This window comes from Nannobrachium achirus, assembly GCF_963921795.1.
Source record: "Nannobrachium achirus genome assembly, chromosome: 3".
Classification (NCBI taxonomy): domain Eukaryota; kingdom Metazoa; phylum Chordata; class Actinopteri; order Myctophiformes; family Myctophidae; genus Nannobrachium; species Nannobrachium achirus.
The window spans coordinates 41,892,593-41,902,872 of NC_137812.1; positions in this window are offsets into that span (position 1 = coordinate 41,892,593).

Below are 10,280 nucleotides of genomic sequence, written 5' to 3' on the forward strand. Positions count from 1 at the left end.
GCCCGTCGGGCAACCTGAAAGCAAACTTCACCTGCCCGAAAGTTTTATTTACCTGCCGGAGGCAGGTGGGCAAGCCTTAATGTCAATGCCTGCAAGGAGATGCTGGGTAAGGCAAAAAGAGAGGGCGAACACTAAAGAAAAGCAGTAGGAGTTGTATGAGAGATTGGACACCAAGGAGAAACAAAAAGGTAGAGATGGGAAGGTTCTGACAAGCAAAGACAGTGCCAATCCAATCCAGACGACATACTGTACCGGTTGAGGTGTGGAAATGTCTAGGAGAGACTGCAGTTGAGTTCCTCACAAGATTATTCAACACTATCTTGGAAGGCAAGAAGATGCCTGAACAGTGGAGAAGTAGTATACAATTACCGATTTTCAAGAACAATGTGATGGCGATGTACAGGGTTGTAGTAACTAACTACAGAGGTATAAATCTGATGAGCCAGAGCATGAAACTATGGGAAAGAGTAGTGGAAGCTATAGAGCATCGCAGCGGAAGTGGATTCCTGGGGTCACTTAATATTCCCCATTCATTTTCGCCATAGACTTTTACAAAAATATTTATAACAATTATGTTAAGCCTCGAACCAAGCCATCCAGGATGGAGCTGAATCATGACCATATAACCTTTTTTTCTATGAAAAGAACATTTTGAAAATCGCTAAACAAAGGGTAGTTATTAAATGTAGTATATCAAATAATGTAATATTAAAATGTGTTTTCACATAGGATCAAAGGTTATATGATCATGATTCACCTCCATCCTGGATGGCTTGGTTCGAGGCTTAACATAATTGTTATAAATATATTTGTAAAAGTCTATGGCGAAAATGAATGGGGAATATTAAGTGACCCCAGGAATCCACTTCCGCTGCGATGCTCTATAGCGGCTAAGAGGAGATGTGACATTTAGAGAGCAGCAGTATGGGTTTATGCCAAGGAAGAGCACCACAGATGCACTGTTTGCCCTGAGAGTGTTGATGGAGAAGTATGTCAAAATGGTGCAGGACAGGTATGAGGATAGTGTGACAGTAGCGAAGAGTGTGGTTGGAGTGATGGATGGTTTCAAGGTTGGGGTGAGCCTACAACGACAGGCCCTTTCTTATTTTCTTTTATTTGTTATTTTATTGAGGTTCTGACAGTTCACATTTGTTACAGCATACAATGTGTATAGAACCACCCATTGTTTTGGCAGCTTAGCTCAGGTACCACAATATACAGACATGTACTGTACGTTAAACAACAAGAAAAGGAAGTACGATAAAATAGACAAACACCACCAGTTTGACATGATTGCGTCCATTCCATTTTTATACTGTTCAATAAGTTACATCGAAGCTCAGTCTAGAGGGGTACACTGTATCCAACACTGGCTGCCATACAATTCAATTCAGTTCAATTCAAAGGGCTTTATTGGCACGAGAAAATGTACGTTTACAATGCCAAAGCAGAGGTGTACACAGTACAAGACAATCAATCAATATAATACAATCAAAATAAAATAACCCTTGTGAATGTGAATCCTTCCATGTTATTGATTGATTGATTGAAACCTTTATTTATTCTCGGAAGGGGATTGAGGTTCACCCTCATTTGCAATACTGTCGAAATTACACACAAAAAAATCTACAATTAAGACTGTATATACAGGCATAAAACACAGAAACAACCAAATAAAACATAATAGAAAATGTGTAATTTAAAACAATTACATAGTGAGGTAGAGAGTTTTAAGAGCAGGTTATTACATTGTCCATAGGATATAGGAGAATACATTTTTAGCTGCTGAGTGTTCCATGAAATAGGAGCATCAAAGCAGAAAGCAGATTTATCTAGTACAGACTGAACAGGTGGAACCTCAAGTGAAAGCCAGACGCTTAAACGGGTCTGGTAAGTACTTTTTTCCCACTCTAACAGTAAAGTGATATATAGGGTGGTAACTTCCTAGCCTCGTAAACCAGCTTTCTGAAAGCAAATGACAATGTTTCCGGGAGAGGCTGGTTCACGAGGCTAGAAACTTCCCATCATTAAATAGCCTAAAATATACTGGTGCAGTGCCTTGTTCTTCTCTCAGGGAAGGCCATCCTACTACAAGTGCTGAGTGAGTGCTGTAGTTTTCACCAGTAATAAATCCAAGCGCTGAGTGGTAAACTGTGTCTAGTAATAATATTACTTTTAAACAAGTGACAAGTTGTAGGTAATACGGTATATTACTGTTTTTGAGTAACTTGCCCAACACCTGCAGATCATTGGGAAGCTGACTTTGTTTCTGTAAAGTTATCACAGAGGATATAAGTCTGTTTTCCTTATACCAAACATCCAGTGTAGGAATGTTCTTATGAATCCAAAGTCTGCACCCTTTCTTGTTTGCATTGGTATGTGTACACTGATACATGTGCACCAATTTGTGTGAGTTTTTGACAAAGTCGGAGTAGTGATACTCAACCGTATCAGAGCACCCCGACCGCGGTTTTCCCGGTGAACCTGAGCGCAACGGTGACTTTTGCCGATGATGGAGAGGTTTATATAGCTTTATGTATTGAGAGGTACTCTTGACAATTTCGTAAGAGACTCGTCGCCAATTGGGCTTGCAAAGCTGGTGTCATACTGGGATGCCCCTCCCCCGGCAGCCATTTTGAGAGGGTCGGGGGATATATACTGGCTATAGTAGCAGGGCTTGAAGTTAACTTTTTGAGGCACAGTGTCATCTGGACAGTCTTTTTTTATTCTTTTTTTTTTTTTTTTTTTACAAATAAATTGGCCCCCTCCTCTCCACAGTCCATAGTCTGCATACAGCACAAAGCTGCGAGGAGCATCACAGAAAAAGTGAAACCAAAAGCCACAGCTATAGTAGCAGGGATTGACATTAACTTTTTGAGGCAGAGTGTCCTCTGGACAAGTACATTTCCCTTTCACTTGTCCAGGCACAAAAGTCACTTTGTTAATTTGCAATTTCACAGTATTTTGTATTTTATTTCTTTGGACAAATAAATAAGACCCCCTTGGCCCCCTCCACTCCACAGTCCATAGTCTATACAGCACAAAGCTGCTAGGAGCGTCACAGAAAAAGTGAAACCAAAAGCCACAAGTACATTTAAAAATGTTCCTTATTGCTACTACGCTTGCATTGAGGCTCAACTTTATTTTTTATTTGATTTTTTTGCGCTGCAGAAAGGCTCATAGACATTAGGCTTGGCCTGTTGTCCGGGACAACTATAAATCCTTATGAACAAGTTAATTAAACATGTACTTGACCCTGGGTGAAAAATGGGTTACAAAATCGTGGGATAAAGATTTAAGAGTAATTAAATATACTTGTGGCTTTTGGTTTCACTTTTTCTGTGATGCTCCTAGCAGGGCTGTGGAGTGAAGGGGGCCAAGGAGGTCTTATTTATTTGTCCCAAAAAAAAGGGGAAAAAAAGTGACTGAAATGGCAAATTGACCAGTTACTTTTGTGCCTGGACAAGTGAATGGGAAATGTACTTGTCCAGATGACACTGTGCCTCAAAAAGTTAATGTCAAGCCCTGCTACTATAGCTAGTATATCCCCCGACCCTCTCAAAATGGCTGCCGGGGGAGGGGCATCCCAGTATGACACCAGCTTTGCAAGCCCAATTGTAAGATATTTAAAAGTTATTTGGGGCCATGATGATTGATAACCCCTTCTTTCCACTACTAGACTAATAAGGATTTATATTGTCTGTGTTAATTGTTTACAACCACAATTAGTCATGTCGTGTGGCAAGATCACGGTTCTACTAGTTTTAGGCTATAGGTTGCGCTAATGCACGCAACTGTTTTCGCCAGGTTTTAAGGCTTAGTAGGCTTTTCAGAAGTTAATTGAATGTTTTCCATTAAATGATTTCCTTAATCGTCATCTTGTGCTAATGCAAGCAACTGTTTTCGACAGGTTTTAAGGTCTTAATTTAGTTAATTCTCATAAGCTCACGACCCTCCTTGCCCATCAGCCCCCACCGTTGCGCTTAGGTTCACCGGGAAAACCGCAGTCGCCTGAGCACCACACCTTCCACTCAGCTCCCTGTTACTGTAAGTTCCGCATGAATTACAAACTCCTCCCTCTCACCTACTGTACAAGTGTCAAAACACCCTGGCTCCACAATACCTCTCAGGCCTCCTCCATGATAGACCTACTCTGTTATGGACCTTGCGGTCCGCAGACTTGGACCTCCTCTCTGTCCCCAGTGCAAACAAGCAAACCTTCAGCGACAGAGCCTTCAGTGTGGCAGCCCCCACCCTGTGGAACTCTCTCCCAATAGAGATTCTCCATTGCTTTTAAGGCTGCCTTGAAAATTCACCTATTCACTCAGGCTTATGGCACTTAGTTTTTGTTTAGTTATTTGTATAAGGTTTTGTTAAGTGCTTTGGGTTCATGAAAGGCGCTATATAAATGCCAAAAGTTATTATTATTATTAGTAATAAGTATGTTTTGAAGAAAATACAAAATGACAAAAAGGAGTTCCACCAGGCCTCAGCCAGGTGAAGGCAGGTCCCATAGTGTGTCACAGAAGCGGTAGGCTGGAATATAAAGAAAGCACCTCAAAGCTTTCTGCTTTTCGATGTCTATACATCACTCATGCAAAAAACAGAGGAGGGGGAAAAAAAAGAAATAATGTTTTAATGACTGCCGACAGCTATCTTAAAACTTTTTGTTTAGGCAACTGAACAACCGATTGGCTCAAAACCTTACAGACTACTCAGCAACGCATTTCAAGTGCCACCATGAGGCAGATTTAAACAATTTGGGACAGAGGTTCTTTTTTAGCCAGCTACTGGGAGTTTGAATGCAAAGTTTCACTCCGATCAGTCCAGCAGTGTCCCAGATTAGCTGCTCACAGACTCACAGACTAACAGACTCACAGACAGATCCATGGACAAACAGATCCAAGGCCTGGCGGAGATAATAAAATACCTTTTGATCTGAGAAGGCATTGCCTGTTCAAGTCTTTTTTGGAACGCATTGTGTGGTTGTTTGAAGCTGATGACTGCAGTAATTGGAACTTGTTCTACGGTCTATGGTGGTGCATCGTGTTCTGGGTGTTAGACATCGGTGCCCTGCTGTGAAGGTCATTGTAAGGTTACTGGGGTATGACCAGTGCACCAAAACCATGATAATGCAACGTCACCAAGTTAAATGCTTTAAACCAGTGATGTAGTGATGTTTCTACCCTCGTTCTGATTATGTCCTCAGTGAATATTATTGATTTGTTTGAAGGCTTCAGCAAATTTGAACAATGTACTACAAATATTAACATTATTCTTCTCTAAAATAAAATGCACAAATAAATACTATGCTTTATTGATACAAATAAGTTTTGTGATTGAAATGTAAATTAATATTAATGTTAAACAAGTATGGATCTCTAAATCCATAATTAAAATAAGACAAAGAGACCAAAGGACGTATCTTAGATTGCTGTATTGAGAGGGAGTCAGACAAGGTAGACAGACAGTTCTAAATCTCTCCCCACCCTAACGGTAGGTCGAGCATTCTCTCTCCCAAAATGGAAGTTACATTCAGTATATAAAGACATACAGTTTATGACAGTAAGAAGCGTGGAACATATTGATTCGTTCCCATATCATAACAAGGAAGTAACAGGAAGAAAGTGACACGTAGTGTTTTCCACCACTAGTGACTTATATCAGACAGAGGAAGACAGTGAGTCTGGTGACATACAGTATAAACCAAAACATGATTCTATTCAGGGCATTCAAAGTTATTATGACCTTTAATCAGTTTGCCTGAACCTACAGTATGCGACCAAAATGTGGTCTCTTATATACTGTACGTTCAGTTCATATTATGCCTTTATATGGTCATATGAGACTCATACACCAATAACATAATTATGTATCATAATTTATCCTAACAATCTATCCTTTTCATATTTGTATGAGGTTCATATGACCTCCATATTAAACATTTTATCAGGGTAATAATAATAATAATATTATGAAGACTTTAATAATATTTATAAATTCAAATTTCGAAAAGGACTGTAATATTTTTTTTTAAAGGGAACTGGAATAAATCCTTAAAGTTTAAAGAAATGTGACACAATATTTCATCGTTTTTTACAGATGAATGAAGACAAATAAAGAAAGAAAACAAATAAAAGATGAATTGAAAAGTCGGTGATGACGGTGATGATGATGATGATGATGACGATGATGATGATGATGATGATGATGATGATGATGATGATGATGATGATGACGACGTGGTGGGGCATTGTAGAGACGTGAGGGAGGAGGACGCAGGATGCAGTTGATGTGGGGTTGCTTCTGGGTCTCTTCTCAGGTAGTTCCTATACGGGGCAGAGGACTTGGCCAGTTTACTGTTTCCAAACAATTTAGTTCATAATGATAGTGTTTGTACTACACATGGCATCACAACAGTGCAACTTAGACTCACCGACCAGGCACGATTTCTCGTGCCAATGCGGTGGGTTGGCATGCACTGCTGGCTGGCCTGGCCTCAGGTTGTGGTTCGTCTGCCCCATCTCAGTCAGGTGGTTTTCAGTTGACCCGATTCCTCCTTCCCCACACTGCAGTCCTCCTCTCTCACCGTCAGCCCATGTAAACAGAAATATTTCAAATTAAGTTTCAAATAAATCTTAAATCAATGAAAAACCAAATTAAATAAATTAAAATCAAATCAAAATTAAAATCAAATCAAAATTAAAATATATTAAACAATTAAAATATATTAAACACTCCCCTTTTGTTACAACTTATAGTTGTGACATAAAAGTTAAATAAAATAATTTAAATTGTTTAAATCAATGAAAAGGGCTTTAATTCATGCACTACAGTACAGTAGCAGTGGGGACTAGACACTGGGTCTAGTACCAGTAAGACGCCCAAAGAGGACCTTGGCTTAATCAGCCGTCCTGCTCAGGAATGGGATGACATGACATTGAAGGTTGTTATGGCAACTAAGGAGATAGAGGACTCTGGGTATTGGAGTTCTTAACAGTAAGAGAACAGGACAATTAAACAAAATATTTTAGACAGTAAACAATCAGAATGTTGTTGAAAACTAAGAGAGGAGGTCAAAACACTCTCGTTTTCCCAAAACAACAGATATCAGACACAAAAACATGGCCTTGGCTGGCAGGTGCACACACACTCTGCTCTCAGACAGGCACACACACACAATTGCACGCTCACATGCACGTCGACGAAGAGAGAGGGGGGGGGGTTGAGCTCACACACTCCACCTCAAACCCACGCACGCACATGCATGCACGCACACACACATACAGTAAATTCATTCTCACAGAAAAGTCATCAAATAGATGACAATTTATACTCGGACACAGCCAGAATCCTCCGGTCAGGTTTAAAACTTAACGTTACAATAGTTTAAATTAATTTAGACATCAATAATTTGAGTTAGTTATTCTTAATCTTAAATCTTAACTTTAATTTCTCAGAGATATTTTAAAACTTCTTAAAAATATTATTCATTACAGAAAACAGAACTGGTCAGTAACATATAGTCTTAAAGATAAAATATTGTTTCTCAATTTCCAATGGCTGGGCCAAGCCATGAAAGTGAGAGACCTAAATAAACACAGTATTTATCGGTACATAAACAGATAACAAATAATGACAAAACACTCCGCAAATTGATCTAACAGACACTGACTCGCGGAGGACAAAAACATCAAGCTGATTTAAAAAACGCACGCTTGAAACAATTAAACTATAACCAACAGGCAGACTAACAGCACACGCCCTAGGTTAAAGCCAAACAAAAGAATAACAACAACTTGTGGAAGACGACGACCGTACCGAAAAAGTTAAAGTCTGAAAATCAGTATTGTCTCTGCCTCATCACAATGAGAGAGCGAGAGCACGAACCAGAAATAGATTAAAAATAGATTAAAGGTGTTGTACATACACCCTGAAACAAAGATGAAACAAAGAGTTTTACGACCATCTGTATCTAGTAGATAAGGGTTAATTTACGACGCGTGTCAAACCAAAACATTATTAGGAGCTTTCGGACTCCTCCAGACGGAGGGAGAACATCATTCACAAATCATCTCAATTATCATTACATTAACATCGTTAATTCAAAATTCAAAGACACGACACGTTACGGGGACTAAGTAAATATGTACTTATCTTAATCATCTTAGGAATTTGCCAGGCGTGGAGATCCCATAGCACCGCACACGTCGAGCATCGGTGGAGATATCCAACCCTTCGTCACACGGTCCGGTGCTGATGGATGTCCACGCGGGTCCACATTAATCCAAAACTCAGATAACACTGTTGTCCAAATAAAAACCTTTGTCTGAAAATACAGAAATGTAGGATTCCAGCTTTGGCTGGTTCTTTTAAAGCGTGTCGGAGCGTTTTGGCCAGCCCTGGTGAGAGAAGGACCGTACCGGTCCTCAAGTCCCCCCCTGGCTGGTCAAACGCACCGCAGCTTTTCCAGTCGAGAAGGACCATTTGAAATGTAAATTAATATTAATGTTAAACAAGTATGGATCTCTAAATCCATAATTAAAATAAGACAAAGAGACCAAAGGACGTATCTTAGATTGCTGTATTGAGAGGGAGTCAGACAAGGTAGACAGACAGTTCTAAATCTCTCCCCACCCTAACGGTAGGTCGAGCATTCTCTCTCTCCTCCAAGATGGAGGAAAACATGTATATAAAGACATACAGTTTATGACAGTAAGAAGCGTGGAACTCATTCATTTGTTCCCAAATCAAAACAAGGAAGTAGTAGGAAGAAAGTGCCACGTAGTGTTTTCCACCACTAGTGACTTATATCAGACAGAGGAAGACAGTGAGTCTGGTGACATACAGTATAAACCAAAACATGATTCTATTCAGGGCATTCAAAGTTATTATGACCTTTAATCAGTTTGCCTGAACCTACAGTATGCGACCAAAATGTGGTCTCTTATATACTGTACGTTCAGTTCATATTATGCCTTTATATGGTCATATGAGACTCATACACCAATAACATAATTATGTATCATAATTTATCCTAACAGTGATGTCACCACTTATTTAGTTTGAATACAATAACTTGAAATGAAGTCTTCAACAAACCAGTCACCTTCGCTGGCCTGCCAGTCTAATTTCTGCTTCTTCTATTTTTACCGGATTGGTCACTTAGATCATGACCTCAGACGCTGACCTGTGACGCCCTCAGTGTTCCCTTGCTGGCCCTGGACACAGCTAAATGCAGAGGAGCGGCTGTCATCATTGCAGACAAAAGACAGTCTGTCTGTGGGGACACACCTCTTTGGCCCCTCATGAGTCCAGCCAAGCGCACCGGGAGCATATTAGGACTCCTGGATTTTATTTACCCTTTCTTCTGGGCTGTGCAAAGGGTTTACTGGGACGTCAGGTTTGTCAGAAGCTTCAGCTGTGACTGTTTGACCACACCACCCACGCCCTTTCAGGCTGCCTGTGCACTTCGTGTTTGATTTATCTGATGTGCGTTGTCGGTGTTCATATTCTCCATTTGTCACTCAAGCATTATGTTGGAGAATGGCGCTGGCAGGACCCAACAAAAAAGCCAGCCATGATGCATTCCTGGTCCTCTTAATGTCTTTCTTTAAGGAACCTTTTCAAGTGAATAAAACCTCAGAGGAAACCAAGTGATTGATACTGAAGCGATTCATGAAATGCAGTTTCTTCTGGGAATTTCTGTTCAAGCTTAGTTCTATACGAAGAACACAGGAGAAGAAGCTCAATAAATATGCGGAAGGAACATGGAACAAATAAGACCAGAGATACAAGCTAACAGGATTGTTAACAAAGTATCACATTATATTTAATGATAGACTGTGGCAGTGGTAAACAAAGTGCCCTAGTGCCCTGACAGCTCATCATTTGTGTGCCTGGCGTATATTATTCGTAATCTTGGTTTTAAAAGACCAAACCGGCATCAATAGTGTACATGTCTTCGTCTATTGACAGATTGAGAAATACATCCCATTATTAATTTTAGAGAGTCAGTCAGTGACGCTCTCATGCTCTCAGTCAGTCAATGCATTTCCACATTTATCTATTCACTCGCTTCAGCAACTGATCCCAACTTTCACATGGCAGTGACCATTAGCATTATACAGACGGTGAGGAAGCCCAATTTTCATTTTGCCAAAATTCAAGCTGTTTATCAGCTTGAATTTGCTTCACCACTTATGTTCAACTCTACTGCCAAGTTTTTGCCGGTAATGCGCATGCGCTTCCAAACATGCATGCGCACGTTCATGCACATG